This window comes from Canis lupus, chromosome 8 (genome assembly GCF_048164855.1).
Source record: "Canis lupus baileyi chromosome 8, mCanLup2.hap1, whole genome shotgun sequence".
Classification (NCBI taxonomy): Eukaryota; Metazoa; Chordata; class Mammalia; order Carnivora; family Canidae; genus Canis; species Canis lupus.
The window spans coordinates 27,447,373-27,469,620 of NC_132845.1; positions in this window are offsets into that span (position 1 = coordinate 27,447,373).

A 22,248-nucleotide genomic window follows, 5' to 3' on the forward strand; every position below is an offset into this window, starting at 1 on the left:
AGAAATCCACACAGACATGGGAATTCTAAAAATAGGCAGAATTAGGTCTATATGTTATCCTGAACTAGGAGAAGGGCAAAAGGCTCTGAGACTTCAAAAAGAAGGAATGTAATTCATAAAAAAAATAAAAGAGAATAAATGTTTGGTAAACAAATGTTTGCTGCACCACTCAGTAACAATGGGACATAGAGGACTTTGATCCAGATTCCTCCCTGGCTACCATACCATAATGCAGTTATCTATGGTGATAACTCTCTTCCTAGAGCAAAGTCGCTATCAAAGCTATTTTTAGGCTGGACACCTGGGTGGCTCAGTGGTTGAGCGTCTGTCTGTCTTTGGCTCAGGTTGTGATCCTGGGATTCTAGGATTGGGTTCCCCACCATCAGGCTCCCTGAGGGAGCCTGCTTCTCCCTCTGCCTCTCTCTGTGTGTCTCTCATGAATGAATAAATAAAATCTTAAAAAAGAAACCCACAAATGCTATTTTTAGGCAGTTAGAAGAGAAAAGAAAAAAAGAAAAGAAAAGAAGAAAGAAAAGAAAAGAAAAGAAAAGAAAAGAAAAAAAGAAAAGAAAAGAAAAGAAAAGAAAAGAAAAGAAAAGAAAAGAAAAGAAAAGAAAAGAAAAGAAAATGCTTTGCCATACTCTAGATGTTTCAGGCAGGTTCATACCTCCAGACTATCCCATCACATGTTCCTTCTGTGTTCCTCTCATTTTCCTTTCTTATCTTTCTTTCTCCTTATTACACATTTACTTTAAATGTCAGGAAAGTTATAAAGGTTCAGAAAGTTATATCTTTTGCCTGAAGTCTCACAGTTGGTTGGAAATAAAGTATCAATCAAATAGTATAGCCCCTCCTCAGATTTTAGGCTCTATACACATTTTTAGTTTTGGAAAATCAGTTTAATTATAGATACAGACACTTTCTCTTAGCCAAGTTACATTTTTTTTGGGGGGGGGGTATTTTTCCTCTTTGTCAACATCAAGCTGCAATCAAACTTTATAAGACAACATAAAGGAGGGGTGCCTAAGTGGCATAATCAGTTGGGCATCCAACTCTTGGTTTTGGCTCAGGTCTTGATCTCAGAATCATGAAATCAAGCCCCATATTGGGCCTCACACTCAACATGGAGTCTGCTTGGGATTCTCTCTCCTCCATCTGCCCCTCCTGCTCATGCCCTCTCTTTCTCTCAAATAAATGCATAAATATAAATAAATAAATAAATAAATAAATAAATAAATAAATAAATAAATAAAATAAGACAACATGAAGGAAAAATTAAATAAAAATACTTTAATTCCAAACTTTCTATTGAGTGGGTTGGAAGAACAAGTTTTTTTTTTAAATTAATAATTTATTTATTTATTTATTCATGAGAGACACAGATGGAGAGGCAGAGACACAGGCAGAGGGAGAAGCAGGCTCCATGAAGGGAGCCTGATGCAGGACTCAATCCCCGGGCTCCAGGATTATGCCCTGGGCCGAAGGCAGGTGCTAAACTGCTGAGCCATTCAGGGATCCCCAAGAACAAGTATTGTTAAAATGTCTAAGCTACTCAGAGCAATCTATACATTCAATGCAATCCCTATCAAAATACCATCAACATTTTTCACAGAGCTGGAACAAATAATCCTGAAATGTGTGTGGAACCAGAAAAGACCCTGAATAGCCAAAAGAAGGTTGAAAAAGAAAACCAAAGCTGGTAGAATCATAATTCCGGACTTCAAGCTCTGTTACAAAGCTGTAATCATCAAGACAATATGGTACTGGCATAAAAACAGACACACAGATAAATGGAACAGAATAGAGAGAACTCAGAAATGGACCCTCAACTCTATAGTCAACTAATCACTAATCTTCAACAAAGCAAGGAAGAATACCCAATGGAAAAAAAAAACAGTCTCTTCAACAAATGGTGTTGGGAAAATCGGACAATCACATACAGAAGAATAAAACTGGACCATTTCCTTACATCATACACAAAAATAAACTCAAAATGGATGAAAGACCTAAATGTGAGACAGGAATCCATAAAAATCCTAGAGAAGAAGCCAGGCAACAACCTCTTTGACCTCAGCTGCAGCAACTTCTTGCTAAACACACCTCCAAAGGCAAAGGAAACAAAGGCAAAAATGAACTATTGGGCCTTCCTCAAGATAAAAAGCTTTTGCTCAGCAAAGGAAGCAGTCGACAAAACCAAAAGACAACGGACAGAATGGGAGAAGAAGATAATTCCAAATGTCTTATCAGATAAAGGGCTGGTATCCAAAATCTATAAAGAATTTATCAAACTCAACACCCAAAGTACAAAAAAATCCAATCAAGAAATGGGCAGAGGGATCCCTGGGTGGCGCAGTGGTTTAGCGCCTGCCTTTGGCCCAGGGCATGATCCTGGAGACCTGGGATCGAATCCCACATGGGCTCCTGGTGCATGGAGCCTGCTTCTCCCTCAGCCTGTGTCTCTGTCTCTGTCTCTGTCCCTCTCTCTCTCTCTCTCTCTGTGACTATCATTAAAAAAAAAAAAAAAAAGACATGGGCAGAAAAGGGCAGCCACCTTTGGCCCAGGGCGTGATCCTGGAGACCCGGGATAGAGTCCCATGTCGGGCTCCCTGCATGGAGCCTGCTTCTCCCTCTGCCTGTGTCTCTGCCTCTGTGTGTGTGTGTCTCTCATGAATAAATAAATAAAATCTTAAAAAAAGAAAGAAAGAAAGAAAGAAAGAAAGAAAGAAAGAAAGAAAGAAAGAAGAACAAGGTGTTTCAGTTAAAACATGAGTTAAGTGGTCTTGTCTATTTTTAATTTTAAAAACCAAATATTTTGGTTTTGGTCTACAGCTGAGCAAGAGAGCTTGCTGATAATCCACTGCCCTATGGTTGAAATTGAGCATGCCCAACAACCAAGCCTACTTCAATTAGGACAAAAAGATAATTTGTGAGTACTTTCTGAGTTTAAATGTATTTAAGCCTCGGTACCAGAGCTGAATAAATGCTGTTCTGGTTTTCAAAAAGAGTAAATTAAGTTTTAAAAACTGCAGATCCTGATGGCAACCCCTTACAAAACTGCTGATCACTAGGAGCAGCTTTGGTTAATAAGTTATCTAAGTTAGGTTAATAAATTACCTAAGTTAGGTTAACCTCTGGTTAACTTCCTTTACATTTATCGAACTGTGTCATTAGAAGCATGCCATCAACATAACATAACTGGAAATTCATGTAGTTATTAAAAAGTCCTGGTTGTATTCTAGGATCAAGTTGTGATAAAGTGTGATTCCATGTCCCCCTCCTCACCTTTTAGCACTCTTAGTCAAGTGTTTCATACTCTTAGTCAAGTGTTTCATGACTAAGCGCTGGTATGAAGTATTTTTTTAAATTAAGAATAAAGTTTAATATCAGTCATGATCACTATAGCTGCAATAGTATAATGCATGTGGAAGTGGATAAATTATCTGACAAGGTATGTGATCTCACCCTTCAGCTAAGCTGTGCCCATTGCTGGATTTATTTGGGGAATAAATTGTCCAAGTTTATTTGGGGAATTTTATATGCAATCTCAACAGAACTCTGTCTGTATAAATAACTGAGCTATCTCCTGGGAGAAAACTCATGATAAAGGAATCAGACATAACAAACTGATTCAGTAACAGAGCCTTGGTAGGAGGGGATGGACAATTCTGGCACAGAGTAGTGTGTCAATGATATTTATTTCCAAGAATGGTCTCTAAGGACCTATATTGCAATCCTGTAAAGAGGGGAGTGACATAAGTATAACCAAAGAACTGTGTATCGGTTAGCTATTGCTGCAGAACAAATGGCCACACATTTAGTAACTGAAAACAACACACATTTATTATCTCATAGAATCTGGGCACAATTTAACCTGGTCCTCTGCTTAAAGATCTCTTCTGAAGCTACAATCAAGGTGTCAGCCTGGGCTAGCATTTTTCCCAAAAGCTCCACTGAGGAGTCATCTGTTCCCAAGTTCCCCTGGTTGTTGGCAAGATTCAACTGTCTATGTTCTGTTGGACGGGGGCCTCCTTTCTTGCCTGCTGATAGCCAGTAGTGGCCCCCGAATCTTTTCACTGGGCCTCCCAACATGGCTTCTTGCTTCATGTATGTGAACGCAGAAGGCAATCTAGAGAGTCTGCTAGTAATATGGAAGTTACAATACCACGTAACATAATTGCGGAAGCACCATTCCTATCACTTCTGCCCTATGCTGTTGATCAGAAGCTAGTCACGGGTCGCACGCACACTCAAGGTAAAAGGGATACACAGGCAGGAATATCAGGTAACAGAAATCATTGGGGGCCATCTCAGGGTCTCTCTGTCTCAAACTAGAGTATCAAAAATTAAAAGCCATTAGGGCATCAGCAGCATGACTCTAGCACTGCTTTAACAGAGTGCAGCATCAGGGAAGAGAGAAACTCACTGTGAGTCTGAGAATAGAAGGAAGCTGGAGGGGACGCAGGAGCCAATCTGAGGCTGAAGGATGCTAAAACAAACTTAAAATTCTGGGTATTTCACCAGGCTTAAAAAGGGAAGCACTCAAGTTTGAATTCAGTAATTGTAAATATCCACATGGTGGCAGTAGGTGCCAGGACATTTGAAATATTATGAGCAACTGAGAGTACAGGAATCAAGTTTATCTCCCTCAGTGGCACCCTGTGTTTTCCTTTCTGTCTGATCACTAGAAGGAGCGGGAGGTGACTAGATCTTTCTACCCACCCACTCTCAAAGCACTATCTATAAAGCACTACCCTTGAAGAGTGAGGACCCAGACAGTTGATTGTATTCTTCCCACAATTCCTAGGACAGTGATAAGGGTCTCAGAGGGAAGGAATAAGGTTTCCTGAAATACATACTTATAAAGACCTCTCCTATCAAATACTAACAGCCAAATGAGTCAGCACAACATTAATTAAAAGGATCATACCTGGTGTGATGTAAAGTCAGTCTAGCTCAGAATTGACACTACTGGGAAATCCCAGGGGAAGAAAAGTATCAAATAAAATAGGGAATATTATCTCTCCAAATGAGAGATATTAAGCAGAAAGAATTAGTGCTATATACACACGACCACAAACATTCGCATGTATTTACACATGTACTGTACAGAAATTCATAGCATTACCCAGTAAGAGTGGATAAACCTGGCATTAACAAAACAGGAGGTAACTCTATACATGTTCCAAAAAGGTGTTATTATCAGAGAAGTTTTATTTATTTATTTATTTTTAAGATTTTATTTTATTTTTTATATTTTATTTATTTATTCATAATTGTCACACAGAGAGAGAGAGAGAGAGAGAGAGAGAGGCAGAGACACAGGCAGAGGGAGAAGCAGGCTCCATGCAGGGAGCCCGACGTGGGATTCAATCCCGGGTCTCCAGGATCTCGCCCTGGGCTAAACCGCTGCGCCACCCAGGGATCCCCTCAGAGAAGTTTTATTACCTGAATTTAAGTATAAATTCAAAAAGCTAAATAAGACTTTTTCTGATTTTCCTATATGTTCTTAATAGCCGATATCTAGAGAGGTTAATATCTGGCAATGTTGAGATTTGTTTGATCTTAAGATATCCCACAAAGGCAGTTCGGTTTTGCAAAAGCAAAAATGTCTCATATCTTTAGGGTTTTTTTTTCCAGGTAATATAACATTCCTGTGTGTCAAAAGGACAGCCAAAGAGATAGAAAGCTGAAAGTGCCTTATGAAACCTGAATAGTAATGGAGATGACAAATAGTTAGCTAATCTTGGAGGAATGATAAATGCTAGTAGTATCCTCTGCCAACTATATGCCCACACAAACCACAATAACATGCAATCGTTTGAGGAGTTAATAATGTGAGCAAAGACTTGAGTTAACTGAGAAGGTAAGCTCCACAGAAATATGAGGAGAAGCTTATTCCAGGATGAGAAAGCAACAAGAGCACTCTTGGTGTTTTCAAGGAAAACTGAAGTGCATTGAGAAAGGGGAAAAGTGGCCAGCAGTGAGGTCAGAGGGAGAAGACCTCGTTAGCCATGGTGAGGGCTATGGATTTTACTCTGGGTGTGATAGAAAACCAGTGGAGGCTTGTGAGCAGTTAAACAACACAATTCATGGTTTTAATGATTGCTTTAAGACATATTTTAACTGTTATATAAAATATATATGAAATCCATGATTCATATTTATCTAGAGGGATGGAGTAGTATGATAGCAGGACAAATGATGAGGTCTCAATGACAATGTATTTTGAAGGTTGAGCTGAAAAATTGGATGGATTGAGTGTGCAGATGGGGGACAGAATCCAGAATCATCTTAAGGTGTAGGAAGAGAAGAGAGCACAGCATGTTAGGGAGAATATGAAGGTTTGGTTTGGGACAGATTAAACGTCAGATGCCCAGAGAATTTAGAGTCATTTCAGACCTAGCACCAGAACTTGGTGACTAGTTGCACTGAACTTAGCAAGAAGGGAAGCCATACTCAGGAAAGGACCCATACTCAATCAAATGTCTCTTACGCTTGCCATGTCTGGCTCCCAGATGCGCAATTTCTAATGCCTTCAGGTACACAACAAATACAACCAGGATTGGGAATCTCTGGTTTACATGGTTATAAGAAACTCAAAATATTTTCCTGCAATAATTTTAACATGCTAAGCAAATGCATCCGGCTCATATTCAGCTACAATTTATTTAAATAAAAAAAAAGCTGCCATTGGAAAGGACATTTTTTTCCTTTCAAGTGGCCACCACAATTTCTTTTGGATTATATAGCTAAAAAACAAATATCATACTAAACTCCTGCCAACATGGCAGGTTCTGACTAGGAACTGAAAATAATAACTCTTAAATGAGCAATTGTTACAAGTCTGTACACATCACCATGGGAGGATGACGAAAAGGAAATTATTCTTGCCATAGGTGATTTTACGATCAAGTTCAGAGACCAAGAATAACAGGAAACAAATAGAAAGCAAAGCCACATCCCTGTCAGTTAAAGCAGAGTGCACTGAAGAGAAATGACAGTGTGAGATGGAGTGGTTAATGAGGGCTTCGTGGAGGTTACGTACCTTGAATCAGGGGAAATAGACAAAGGATGTTGTTTCTTTTAAATAAAAGGATGCAAATACATAAGGTTGGAGGGCACTAGTCGAAAAGAGATAGGTCTGACTAGAAAAGAGAGTATGTTTATGAGAGCGTGGCACAGTAAAAATAAATGGCAGAAGTACAAAAATATAGGCAGTCCCCAACTAGCAAACAACTCCTACCTAGAAGCATTCTCCAGCTTCTTTAATACCACACATGCGTACTTCATGCTCAAGCTGATGACCTTGCTTCTTATCTCCCTGAGAAAGTTGGAGGAATCAAAGCAGAAAAGCATTTCTCACCTCCTACCATCACATCACACAAGCTACTGGCATTTGGCCTGGCTGTCTGCCTTCTTGCCTATCCTGAGCATGACTTGCAGGTGTTCCCACTCCATGGCTAATCCCTCCAATTGTACACCAGGTTCTTCTTCTCTCACTCAAGGTCATGTCACCATTCCAATAATTCTCCCTGTGCAGAATTTTTTGTTTTCAATAGTCTAAAAATGTGAAGTCATGTGTAACTCCTCTCTTTCTCATACCCAATCCAATTGACTCTCTCTTCAAAATATGACCAGAATTTGACCCCTTCTCACCACCTCTACTGTCACTAGCTCAGTCAAATGTACCATTATCTCAGCTGGATTTTTTTTTCTTGTCTCTGACAAAATTCTACCTCTCCAGTCTTCCTTCAAGCCCTGGAAGACAGGTATAGTTGGTGGCTCTCTTTGGAATATGGAGAACTAAGTGTCTCTGCTCCATACATCTGTATTTTATAATTCTGGGACAAGAGGGGGGGAACAATCTCACTTAACATCTTGTTACACCTGAAATCCTGTCACACTGAATTTAACCCTCCAGAAGCCTAGGCAGGTGAAGATCCCCATGACTGCTCATGATCAGCCTAAAGACTGATCAGTCCTGAGGGGAGCAGAGGAAAGATGGTTCTAGGAGGGAGGTCTTTGGGAACAAAATGGTGACAGGTGACATGTTGGAATTGTTTCAGGATAAGTTTGTTGAATATGATGCAGCATATCTGGAGGGAGAAATATACGTTTCACAATGACTCTACAGGGGATCCCTGCGTGGCTCAGTGGTTTAGTGCCTGTCTTCGGCCCAGGGCATGATGCTGGAGACCTGGGATCAAGTCCCACGTTGGGCTCCTGCATGGAGCCTGCTTCTCCCTCTGCCTGTGTCTCTGCCTCTCTTTCTCTCTGTGTCTGTCATGATAAATAAAATCTTTAAAAAAAAAAGCTGACTCTACAAACTTTCAAAAGGAAGTTGGTAAGAAAAGGGAGAGGCCAAATACACAGAAGAAACTCAAGCCTTCCATTCCCACTTCAAATTGTTTCCAGTTGGAAAGTTTTATTTCCAGCAGCCTAGTTTTATTAACTATTAGCGTTATTATTATTTTGGCTACCCTGTGATCCCAGGATAAAAGGAAATAGAACATTACTTTGGAATTTTTTTGGAGGGGATGGTTGGTTTTGCTCTGCAAAGTCAAGTGAATATTCCCTTTTACTTATGCCCTGATAAGGCCAATACACCCTCGGCTTTGGACAACAGGTGTATGAAAATTCATTATCCTCTTAGCAAAGCCACAGGGAGGGAAATTTTGCTTAAGGTAACTTGAGACCTCCTACAGGTTTCCCTTGCAAAAGTAGAACATTCCTATGAAACCTTTTGTAAGCCAGAATGGCACAAAGCAAAGAAGTGATTACCATTCATTTATATGGAAAATGTTTTGAGTATTCCCAGACCCAAAAATAATTTCTGTTAGGCTTTTCTGATACCTTAGGACACACCTTGCTAATGGATGCACAAAATAAACAGATAAAGCACAGATGCTCGCACAGTCCAAACCTCTGGCAGCTTGACGTTGAGATGCTGAGTTTAGTTCCCAGGGAAGGTCAGCAGGGCCATTGTCATTGTTGGGGGTCCACGCTGCCCCTATATAATAACCAAAGGCTATCTTTATAAACACCAAAGGCTATCTTTATTTTTCACTTTCTTTCATAAAAATAAACACCAAAGGCTATCTTTATTTTTCACTTTCTTTCATAAAAGCAAAAATTCTCTTTGAATGTCTTCTAGTTATCAAAAAAACAGATACTAATGTAGATCTTCTATAAAAGCAAAATTGTATAATGTGAAATTTTGATAAACAAGGGATACCTGTACTTACTGCCTTTTCCCTGAGATAGGGAACCTGGATTGTATGGATTCAAGCCAGTCATAGAGAAACTCAATGAGTTTTATGGCAAAAAAAAAATTATCACAAAAGCATAAAGGAAGAACCGATGCCCAGCACTGAACCCCAGCAGTGATCCAAGAAAGGAAAATGGTGATTTTTTTCAGTCTATGAGGCAATCTATGCCCTAATCCAGTCCACCTGGAGGCAATATGCATTCAGGAGAAGTCACTGTATATACTTCAAAAATTTTGTTACTGAAATCTAGTATTAAGGACCAGGCTTGCTACTGAAACAGAAAGTCCCTGGACTAACAGGCTCTAGAATCCAAACTGAATCTGCTCTCCTTTGATAAGATTCAAATCTAGGAAAGTGGTTGGTGAAGAAATAAAAAGAGCAAGGGTTTGGAGTTACGGTCATTTTGCATAGACCCTTTTCCCTTAGAATAACACGAGAGAAATGAGATTGCCTATCTTCAAAAGTCAGCTATTACTGGTGCTCCAGCCCCTCAGAGCACCCCAAAGCTGGAGACTTAATCCCAGTTATCCAGAGAAAATTCTCAACTGAAAACCAACCTGCAGTATGGACTTGTCAAACACAACATCAAGGCGATCTCAATCAATCCATCTTCACGGTCACTTACACCTAATTATTGATAAACAATTATGTAGGATTCCTCGACAGATAAAAGGAAGGAGGCCCTTGAGGAAATTGAACCAGAACTCCTGTTGGAGATCCCCATGCTACCTATTATATAGCACTAATGGGACTTACTTCCACCCCCAAACTATAAAACTATTAGCCTCAGTGGCATTTTTTAAATATTAGGATTTGAAAAGTTTTCACAAGTGAAAATAAGTGGGCCAACACAAGTGTTCTTCCAACTGTCAGGCAGCCTCCATCCGTCTGATACAGCTGTCTGCTGAAATCTGCCAACAGGACAGTTAAAAATAGATGGTGGCTCCCTTAAAGGAGTTGCATGATTGATTTATATAGCCTTGCATAGTTATTTGTCCAGATCAGTTGTCTCCACATGTTTTTGCTTGCATGCCCTTAAAAGTAATGTGAAAAGCTATATATCCTTCACAGATGTTTGAGTTGACCATCTAATATTTTTAAATGTGTTTAAAGGTTTATTTATTCATGGGTTAATACTACTTTATTGCTGGAATAAGTCAGGATTTAGCTAGTCCTATTTTTTATTTATACCTCTAGTACTTAAAAAATCTCGTCCTTATACACAAGTAGATAAGAATAGAAGTTCTTATTGGCAAAACTTAAAATATGTTAAGTATTTATATTGCAGCTAATACTTATATTGCATCTAATACTTAGAACAACATATTAACATTGGAGAGGGAGGAATTAATTTAATAAAGCCATTTTTAAAAATTTAGGGCACTATATCCTAGGTGATATTTTTAGACTATTTTGCTCTACATCCCATATATATTAGTATAGGTCCTGCTTTTAAGAACATAAAAAACATGAAACCGAGACAGGAAGAGAAAGATAGAAAAAAGATATGAGGTCTGGGGATGGATTCAGGTTTTGTTCAAACATAACTGGAGGTGCAGACCTCTTTAAAAAAAAAAAGAATACAATATTATTAATTTTGAAGATAGGTATAAAAGTAAGATAGGTATGAAATCACAACAAATTAAACATCTTAAAAGAATGATAAAGTCCACAAACATCATATGACCTAGAAGAACAAAAAATATCATTATTAACATATCTCTGAAAAAAAAAACATATCTCTGTAACACTTTTTCCATAGTCTTGGGCTGATACTTTTAATTTTTTCTTTTAAAGATTTTATTCATTTATTCATGAAGGACACAGAGAGAGGCAGAGACACAGGCAGAGGGAGAAGCAGGCTCCATGCAGGGAGCCCAATGTGGGACTCAATCCCAGGACTCCAGGATCACGCCCTGAGCCGAAGGCAGACACTCAACCACTGAGCCACCCAGGCATCCCATGGGCTGATACTTTTAATCACCTCTTCAAATGACTTTTCATATCATTTTCTATGGGAAAATAGAAAGATAACCAAGACTTTTTGTCAACATAGTTGATACATTTTCTTATTATTAATAATAGTTAAGAAAAGCTTCTATTTCACCATTATTGGTAAATATTGGTTAAGCCATATCTATCATTTCCTCCCAGTTTCTTGTTCAGAAGCTGCTTCTCACTAGGATAAGCCCTTGGAGACTCCAGCCCTTTGATTGGCAAGGTTATAGGCATAGCATGGGGACTACAGCACCCCTAGTCCTTGCTGCCTGACTTTCTGACCCACCAGAGTGAGTGGGTTGCTTTGATATGACTCCCTCAGGAGTTAACTTAATGTTTGACAAAATATGAATATGAAAGAGGTGAGGCAGTCAAATAAAAACTGTCATCGCTCCAACTGTGCCATACTACTGAATTGGAATATCCCAACACAGGTCCAATTAACCACTTTCCTAATGCCATGACTCACCCTTAAACAGACATTCATGTAAGACAGGAAAAGACAATGATCTATAAAAGGTTTATGATTAAACAAGAATTCTCCAACACCAGTATTGTACCTCTGAGGTTTCTATGCCCCAAGAGGATGCATCATAGAAGATTTGAAATGGGTAAGAGGTAGCCCTTTCTTTTGAAAAGGGGAGAAATGGTGACTGCAAAAGAGAATCCAGGGAAAGGAGAAAGAGCATCAAGGTATATTCTCTAGTTGTTGCATAGAGCATTCTCTAGTTCTATGGTATTCTCTGATTTGAGCCAATATCAATACAGTTATTTGCATTATTCAACGTTTCTATATCTTTTTTTTAACATTTTGTCTGCTTAGCCTATCATTAATTTTGGGATATGAGTTTAAATATTCTACTGTGATTGAGGATTTTCAATTTCTCCCTGTAGTTCTAATCATTTTTGCTTTGTAAATATTGAGCATTTTAATTGGGTATATACAAGTTTAGAATTGTTAGAAAGCTGGCTTATTGAGGAAGGGTCAATGTTTGACTCATGGGTAAGTACCTGATACCACTGTTATAGATTCGACTCTCATTACCTTCTTCCTATTAATACAACCTTCTAACCAGACTAGTACTAAGCTACCAATTTCAGCTCCTTAAAGTTTCTCTCAGATTAATATTCTGTGAAAATAGTTCTGATCATATAATTCCTTTTTAAAAGTGTGGGCTCCTATTGCTTATTTTTTTTTAAGATTTTATTTATTTATTCATGAGAGACACACAGAGAGAAAGAGGCAGAGATACAGGCAGAAGGAGAAGCAGGCTCCATGCAGGGAGTCTGATGTGGGACTCGATCCCAGGTCTCCAGGATCACGCCCTGGGCCGAAGGTAGGCATTAAACCACTGAGGCACCCAGGGATCCCCCTCTATTGCTTATGAAATAAAGTACAAACTCCACAGCTCACCATTCAAATTTCTCAATGATTTGAAATTCACCTACTTTCCATTCATTTCCCTCTCACATACCAGGAGACCAATCAAGCAAATTCTCACTAGCCCCACACAGATCCTATATTCCTTCTGCTTTCCACATATAATATTTAGATCATGGAATAATTTCTCTTCCAACTCTGCAAGTCCAAGCCCTTTGAAGTCAATCCTAAAAGCCTCTTCCTCTAAAAGTTTTTTTGCATATTCACCCAAATTATATTCTCTCCTTTTGAAAGGTGTTATGGACTAAATGTTTGTGTCCTCTCAAAACTCATATGCTGAGCCCTAACCCCCAATATGACTGTTTTTAGGGATAAGGCCTGTGAGGAGGTGACAAAAGTTAAATGAAGTCATAAGGGTAGGGCCCTAATCTGATGGGACTGGTACCCTCATTAAGAAGAGAGCCCTGATGGGAGGCCTGGGTGGCTCAGTGGTTGAGCGTCAGCTCATGTTGTGATCCTGGAGTCCTGGGATCGAGTCCCACATCAGGCTTCCTGCATGGAGCCTGCTTCTCCCTCTGCCTATGTCTCTGCCTCTCTCTGTGTGTGTGTGTCTCTCATGAATAAATAAATAAAATCTTAAAAAAAAAAAAAAAAGAGAGAGAGCCCTGCCTGAGCTCTCTCTCTCTCTCTCTCTCTGTCTGTCATGTGATGACACAGTGAGAAGGTGGTTGCCTACAGACTAACAGAAGAGCTCTCACCAGGAATGAAATCAGTTTGGCACCTTCATCTTGGACTTCCCACCCTCCAGTACTGTGAGAAATAATATTTCTGTTCTTTAAGCCATTCAATCTGTGTTTTGTTATGGCAGCCTGAGTTGACTAATACAAATAATAATATACTACTTTATTAATATCTCTTCATGGCTTTAGACTTTTTGCATTGAATTATCATTGTTCATGTGGCATGATTATTTCTCAGATTATTAATATCTAATAATTCATAATGATTCAAAGAATCCTGTGACCTCTGTGCTAGATACATAATCTCATTTGCATGTTCACAGAGCCAAATTTTCTTGTCAGATTCATATATTTAACATCTTGTCATCAAAAAATTGAGTCTGTGAAAATGTGTTTACAAATCTTGTGTGATCATTTTGTGTAAGTGTGTGTGATCATTTAAAAGCTAAAATGATTTGTTTTTATATAAGCCTTAACCTCCAAGACTAAGATGTTTGTTTTCATTGTCTATTATGGAAAGTTATATGTAGTTCTTATGTATTTAATACATGAATTTGAATTTGGATATAAATCTCAATTTTATAATTAAAAAAAATTTTTTTGAGAGAGAGAATGCACTAGTGGGGGTAGCAGCAGAGGGAGAGAGAGACTCCACACTCAGCACAGAGCCCAACATAAGGCTTGCTCTCAGGACCCTGAGATCATGACCTGAGCCAAAATCAAGCTTTGGATGTTTAACTGATTGAGCCACCCAGGTACCCCATGAAATTTATAATATTTTAACTCAAAGATTCTGACTTCACTGATTTTGTTATAATGAACTCAACCAGAATAAAATATTATTCCAATTCTCTTAAAATTAAGAAATCACCTATTTTCCTCTCAGCTTAGACTGTGCAAATGAAAAGTGAATTAAAAAGACAATGCCGAATCTCTATTTTTCATCTAAATAAACCTGCTTTGCATTTATAGAGCATTTCTTTTTCCAAACACTTTATACATTACTCGTGCAGTTACCACATGCCTGCCATGTGTCATAAACTGTGTTGGCACTGAGAAAAAGATGATGTACAAAAATAGTGGGAAAGACAGATGATAATTACATTTTTCTTAATTACTGCAGACAGGTATGCCTGAGTGGCTCAGTCAGTTGGACATCTGCCTTCAGCTCAGGTCATGATCCCCAGGGTCCTCAGATCAACCCCTGCATCGGGCTCCCTGCTCAGCCTGCTTCTCCCTCTCCCTCTGTCCCTTCTCTGGCTTGTGCTCTCTCTGGCTCTTTCTCTTTGGGTCAAATAAATAAATAAAATCTTTTTTAAAAAAACAATTTACTGCGGAAATTTACATATGCTTATTATGCACTAGGCACCATTAGAAGCACTATACATACATAAGTCATTCAAGACTTGCAACAACTCTTACAGGTAGGTTCTATTACCATCCCCATTTTATTTTTTATTTTTTTATTTTTTTTTAATAGGTAACTTTTTTTTTTTAATTTTTATTTATTTATGATAGTCACAGAGAGAGAGAGAGAGAGGCAGAGACATAGGCAGAGGGAGAAGCAGGCTCCATGCATCGGGACCCCGACGTGGGATTCGATCCCGGGTCTCCAGGATCGCGCCCTGGGCCAAAGGCAGGCACTAAACTGCTGCGCCACCCAGGGATCCCTTACCATCCCCATTTTAAAGATGAAGAGACTCTTGGCTTCCAAATCCCCACTTTTATCCACCCAACTGTATTCTGCTGCCTCATTAACCACACAAGTATATGGAAAACTGCTACTGTGCTATGCCATAAGCAGATGTTCAGGGACTATTAAAAGCCTCTATATGGGACGCTGGGGTGGCTCAGCGGCTGAGCATCTGCCTTTGGCTCAGGGTGTGATCCCAGGTCCTAAGATTGAGTCCCACATTGGGCTCCCTGTAGGGAGCCTGCTTCTCCCTCTGCCTATGTCTCTGCCTCTCTGTATCTCTCATGAATAAATAAATAAAATATTTTTTTAAAATAGCCTCTATAATGGAGGATTTTGCTGGTCAGAGAGGTCAGGGAAGACTGTCTGAGGGAGTCTGCTCGAGGTAAAACCCAGAGGATAAGTTAAGTAGGTAGAGGGGGCAAGAGGAGCATTCATTCTAGCCAAAAGAGCCTTGTGGTGGTGCATGAGCAAAGGACTGAACCATGGCCAGATGCCTGGAGTAGGAATATAAGAGGGATGATGACGGAGGAAGAGATTAGGGAGGATACAGGGGTGAAAGGCAGAGGCGGAATCAGATTATGTAGACCCTTCTAGGCCAATTTAAGAAATATCATTTCCGTCTTTATCTGTATTATTCTCATTAAGAACTAATGTTCTAGGGAGCCTGGGTGGCTCAGCCGGTTAAGCATCTGCCTTCACCTCAGGTCGTGATCTTGGAGTCTTGGGATTTCAGCCTAGCATTGGGCTCCCTAGTCAGAGGGGAGCCTGCTTCTCCCTCTCCCTCTGTCCTTTCTTTCTCTCTCTCTCTCTCTCTCTCTCATTCTTTCTCAAATTAAATAAATAAAATCTTTATTTAAAAAAGAAGTAATTTTATTACCTTTCAAAAGGTAGAAGTAGATTTTTTTTTTCTCTATAGGACAAGGCTACCACATAAAAGACTCACAAGCTATAGATAAACTATCGTATCCAGCTTTTTTTGTTGCTGCTCCTGGGAAGGTTGGCCTGTTCACCGTACTGAAGTTAGTTCCTTGTAGCTGGAAGCAGAAGTATAAATATGGAAATTAAAGCCTTGGATGGGGAAGAGAATCCCCAGAAAGAGAGATGAGTAAGAAGAGGATACCAACATGTAATTATCAATTGGCAAAGGATGAACCTGCAAAGAGATTTAAAGAAAGACAGAGATAAAGAGAGAACAATTTGAGAGGTAAAAAGAAAATCAAGAGACTATTAAGTCATTGGAGGTGAAAGAAAAATGCTGTCTCAAGAAGAGAGAGGTTAATAATGTCAGATGCTATTGTGATTTCAACTCAGAAAAACAATGAAATTTAACATCATGAAATTTAACATTGGTAACCTTCTTAACAGAAGCCATGAGGATAGAGTAATGATTCTTAACCAGGGGCAATTTTGCCCCACAGAGGTCATTTGGCAATGTCTAAAGACATTTTTGGTTGTCACAGCTGGAGGGAGAGGGCTGCTGCTGGCATCTAATGAATGAAGACAGGGATGCTGCTAACTAAACATCCCAAATGTACAGGATAGTACCACACACATAAAAGAATGATTCAGCCTAAAATGCCAATAATGCCAAGATTAAGAAATCCTGAGAGAGAGTAATAGGTCGAAATTAGTTTGGAGATGGTTTAGAGACTGCTAGCAGCAGAGAAATAGAAACAATACATAGAGACAATTTTCCAAAAAATTTGTCTGTAAAGCAGTACTAGGGCAGTAGCTTAAAGGAAATGAAGGAATCAAGTTGAGGTTTTTCTTTCTTCTCTTTCTCTTAGTTGGTAAAAAACCTTGAGCTTTTCTAAAATCTTCAACTGAGAGAGAGCATGAATATTCTGATTAGAGAAAGAGAATCCATAACTTCAGATACCTTAGAAGGGGAGAGGAGGTAAAATAAAAGCAGTAGAGGAGGATTTAACCTTAGGAGAAGTAATTATATCCATATTGTAACAGGAGGGAAATGGAATAGTATGGATTGAGATGCAGTAAGAGTTGTGAGTGCTGGAAATGTGACAGTTGATGGAGTTCCCATTTATGGCTTCCATTTTCTCTCTAAAATGAAAGTCAAGATCACCTTCTGAGAATCATAGCAGATGAGAGGAAGGTTTGAGGAGGCTTGCAATAATCCTTATGGAAAATGGAAGAGAGATTGAGAATCATTTCAGGGTCGCTGTACGGTTTGAAGTTATTTTGACTAATTTTCTGTAAAATCAACATGCCCTGTTGTGTAACTCTCCCCAGAAGTGCTTGGCTGATCAGGCACAGATATAGAGGAAGCAGTTGGTTGCAGTCTTAGCACACACCACAAAAAAAGACAGAAGGGGAAGGGAGTATAGGGAATTAGCAACAGTATTACTGAACAATACATCATGGAATCTTAGCTGGGCAAGGAGATATATGAATAAGGGAGGTAGACAGCTGAGAAGAAAATGCATGAGTTAACTGCCATAAATGGACATTTTATCTAAGGCAAAATATAAATGTGGTCAGTGACTTCAATCCATGTTACAAAACTGCAAACTGAGATATGAACTGGCCAAAGCAAAGTATGCAGAACAAAGCTTTGATTATCACCAATAATTGTGTGATGTAAGATGAGTCCTTTTGTGGTGGCCACCTGAGATTCACCAGCTCAGGGTAAATTTTACAATATTATAAGGTTTTAAAAAATAGGTTTATTGAGAAAACTCAAGAAGCCAGCAACAAGAAAAGTCACAGGTCGTTTGATCCTATCATTTTTCCCATGAAGAAAGATGCAGAGGCCCAGGCCATCTGAAGGACACTCAGTCCAGTATTCCAGGAAAAAGACCCCTCCCTATTGTTGCTCTTCTTTCTTATAGGACAAGTATGATAGCAACCGTCTCAGATGTAAGCAGACAACTTAAATGCTATTTGTTGTGGTTTTTTGGGTTTTGGGATTTTTGTTTTTAGATTTTATTTATTTGCTCATCAGAGACACAGAGAGGCAGAGACATAGGCAGAGGGAGAAGCAGGCTCCCCACAGGGAGCCTGATGCAGACTCGATTCCAGAACTCCAGGATCCTACCCTGAGCCAAAGGCAGACACTCAGCCACTGAGCCACCCAGGAGTCCCTGCATGCTATCTGTTTAGAAGAAGTAACTGTGAATGTTAGCTGCCCAGTACCCAAGGACAGCAGAGACCATACAAAATTGTAAAAGGTAAAATAATGCCGTAAGTCTTATAAGATGCTGGGTTCAAATATGTCTTCTCTCACTGATTGATGGGTATTCCTGGTTCCAAATGGCCCAATGGTTCAGGTAACCGAGAATGAACTCTCATCATTTTCAGATGATCCTATGCCTTGTGCCATGATATCCTATATATCATTTAAAAATGACATTTAGCACAGTTTGTTGTACGTATAATTCAGCATACTCTTCTCACTTTATTTCTTTATCATCCTGTATGGTTTTTAGAGAAAATGAAGAAATAGAGGAAATGGTTTCAAAGTAAAAAGAAGTCTTATGAAACAAACCATAATGTTGTTGGCAATCACCAACTAAGAAAGTTTAAGTGTAACTTACAGAGAATATTCCTAAATGTGACTTCCAATACACACACAAAAATAGTATGTACATATATACCTAAACTTCAAAGTGGCAACATGTTTCGGCAGGATTTTTTTTTCCTTTTATAACAAAGGTGGGGTGGGGGGAAACAAAGCTAAGAGATCAGAGAGGAGAAAATGTCCAATGAAAATTTGTTCCTTGATTGGTTCAGAGTTCTGGAATAAAAGTATTAGGAGACTTATGGCTAAGATACAGAAAATATAGCTATTGTTGGGAGAGATGAAATTTATCAGGTCCAAGATTTTTTTCCTTTTTTTTTTAGTATATTTGGCATACAATGTTATATTAGTTTCGGGTGTACAACCTAGTGATTTACATGTTTATACATTATGTTCTGTTCACAAGTATACCTATCATCTGTCCCATTCATCACTATTACAATACCATCGACTGTATTCCTTATGCTCTACTTTTTATTCCCATGACCTACTAATTCCATAACTGGAGGTCTGTATCTTTCTCTCCCCTTTACTGATTTTGCCCAACTTCCCCCTGGCAACCATGAGTTTTTTTCTGTAATTTATAGTTTTGATTCTGCTTTTTGTTTATTCATCTTTTAGATTCCATTTATGAGTAGAATCATATGGTATTTGTCTTTTTCAGTCTGACTTATTTCACTTAGGATAATACCTTTTAAGTCCATCCATGTTGTCTCAAATGGCACAATCTCAACTTTTTCTTTAGAGTTGTATAATGTTCCATATATATACATATATATATATTTTTTTTTTTTTCATTATCACCTATTGACGGACACTTAGGTTGCTTCCATGTCTTGGCTATTGTAAATAATGTTGCAAAAAACATAGAGATATATGCATCTTTTTGAGTCAGTATTTTAATTTTCTCTGGGTAAATATCTAATAGGGGAATTACTGGATCATAAAAGATTTCTATAATGTGGTGAAAAGTCAAACAAAACAAAAAAGCTGAATATGGCAGAGAAAGCCACAAAGTAGCTTTGTGTAGCTTTCAGTAGTTTTATTTTATTTTTAATATTTTTTAAATTTATTCATGAGAGACACACAGAGAGAGAGGCAGAGACATAGGCAGAAGGAGAAGCAGACTCCTCACAGGGAGCCCAACATGGGACTTGATCTCCAGACCCTGGGATCATGCCCTGAGCCAAAGGCAGATATTCAACCGCTGAGCCACCCACACATCCCAATAGTTTTATTTTAAAAGTACTCTACAGCTACTTAAAAATATACAATATTGAAATTCACCATTCTGATAAAATTCGACATTAAGCAGAAACTCAGTACCTCAATGTTGTTGAGGGAAATGCTGTGGAAAAAAGTATTTAAGTTGATCAGAGACAAAATGTTTCCTGAAAGCCAGAGGTGATGCTTGCCTCCAAAAGCAAAACTCAAAAACAAACAAACAAACAAACAAAAAAAAAAAAAAGCAAAACTCATCATGAGGAAAGAAGTAAACAACATAAAGAATGCAAAAGAAAAAAGTCCCCCTTTTCTGACAAATAAGAGAACAACACAGTTACAGGTTTTAGAATTTAAAAAGCATCCAACTGAATTTTTGATATTATAAGCCAATTAGACCATTATATTGCAAGATGATGCTGTGCAGGTACATGACACATATTATACTAAATAATTAGAGTGCCAAAGAACTTTAGCAACCCAAAGATGATGCAACCTATGATAAAACTGACTGTAAATTTTTCATATAGTCTATATTCATTTTCCAATATAGAAAATTTTTAAAATACAAATCAAAGGGGTGCCTGAGTGGCACAGCTGGCTAAGGAGGTGACTCCTGGTTTCACCTCAGGTCATGGTCTTGGGGTTGTGAGATTCAGCCCTGAGTAGAGCTCCTCACTCAGTGCAGAGTCTGCTTGGGACTCTCTCTACCTCTCCCTCTGCCCCACTCTCCCAAAGCTCACTCACTTTCTCTCTCTCTCTCTCTCTCTCTCTCTCTCTCTCAAATAAGTGAACAAACCTTTAAAAACTACAAAGTATACATTGAATCCACAGGATAGTATTCACATAGAAAATCATCCATTATTTCATTAAATATTTCTCAGTATTGCTGAGAAATTCTATTTTGGTCCAAGCTTATCCAGCTGAATTGGCTAGTTGATGGCCTGTAGATATCAGAAAAGTAGAAGGTAGAGGATCCCTAAAAAATAGAGGTTAGGAAGGCATGAACTTGAAGCACAAAGCTTCTCAAACTTGAATATGCTTACAAGTCACCTTTTATGTCACCTTGCCTCCTAAACAGTCCAGAATTATGAACAGAATGTTGTTTGACATCTTGACTTTAATATTACTATTAAGATATAACATGAAGGAATTAGAAATCACTTCAAAATGTCATTAGTTTTTAAAATTGATTTTAAAATATCAAAGAGTTGGGCAGCCCTGGTGGCTCAGCGGTTTGGTACCGCCTTCGACCCAGGTCGTGACCCTGGAGACCCAGGATCGAATCCCACGTCGGGCTCCTTGCATGGAGCCTGCTTCTCCCTCTGCCTGTGTCTCTGCCCCCCCCACCCCCGTCTCAAATAAATAAATAAATAAATAAAATATCAAAGAGTTAATAAGCCCTAGAAAGAGAGAAAGGGAAGTCAAGATATATCCCAGAGAATATATTAAATGTAAATGGCATGATTCACAAAATCAGTTCTAACTAAAATACTAAATCTGTTCTAAATTTAGTGTACATTACATATATTTATACTTCAAAAATACTATTATTGTCAAATTTAAGCCTCATATATTTTTAAAATGTAACTTTACTATTTTGAATCTCTAAATTCTTGCCAATAAAATAGGAAGAGAAAGAAGGAAGGAAGGAAGGAAGGAAGGAAGGAAGGAAGGAAAGAAAGCAAGCTTATTTGTATTTTCCAAAGAAGCAATCATTTGTGTCGAGAGGGCATATAACTTATGTCCAAGCAATAAACTTTTCAAAGTGCTGCTTAATTTAATTTAACCTTACAGTTTTGCTGATTATCCACTGCATGGCATTCATGATATACAACCCTTTAATTACTGTGTAAGCAGGAAAATGACTCCCACAGCCACTGTAAATTGAGAAGAGGGCTTTTTTTAAACCATTAGGCAGTTAAAATAGATTGGCCTCTGTCTTATACGGTTGACCTTTCCTCTGAGTTTACTTGATTGGCAATGAAATACTTCAGTCAAGTGTTCTGGTAAATTAGGCTGTTTGGGTCATCAAACTGAGGATCTATATAGCAAATATCACTCATAAATTATACTTCACTTAAATGCAAATCAAAAAGTAGGAGAGATCTATAACTGTTATTGTCAGGATATCATATGCATTCTTTCATTTTGAAAGCTTTGTTTTAAGAGGTTGGTTTGTTTTCCACCCTTTTGAGTTGGGCAAAAGGCCCACAAAACCAGCTATCAAGTAAACTTCTATTTATGTCTGAGAAAATTTAAAAACCTAACCAAAATGAATAAGAAGAGTGCTACTTTTGAAAAGACAGCAAATGCAACATGTTAGCACCATGCTAGCTATGGGCTTATATTATCATGAGATATAGCAAATTCAAACCCCTTAGCGTTTCCTGTGACATTCTGAA